This window comes from Penaeus monodon, chromosome 27 (genome assembly GCF_015228065.2).
Source record: "Penaeus monodon isolate SGIC_2016 chromosome 27, NSTDA_Pmon_1, whole genome shotgun sequence".
NCBI lineage: Eukaryota > Metazoa > Arthropoda > Malacostraca > Decapoda > Penaeidae > Penaeus > Penaeus monodon.
This window is the reverse complement of record NC_051412.1, coordinates 23987957-23988178: the sequence shown is the minus strand read 5'-3', so window position 1 is coordinate 23988178 and position 222 is coordinate 23987957.

Here is a 222-nt window from a genome sequence, read left to right as displayed (position 1 = left end):
GTCATTGCCCCTTCTTCGAGGCTGACCCTGAGAGAGCCGTGTGTAGGTTGCAAGTGCAGGTTGAGTGTATTGGTTTGCAAGTGAGTCAGATCTGGAGATTTTAAGAGCGTCCTTGCTTAGGGCGAGGAGATCTGGGTGGTGTGGGTGGGGGTGGGGGAGAAGGGGGCATTGACAGGTGTATGCATGTCACTGTGCCTGCGTTTATGTTTTTGTGTGACTGTG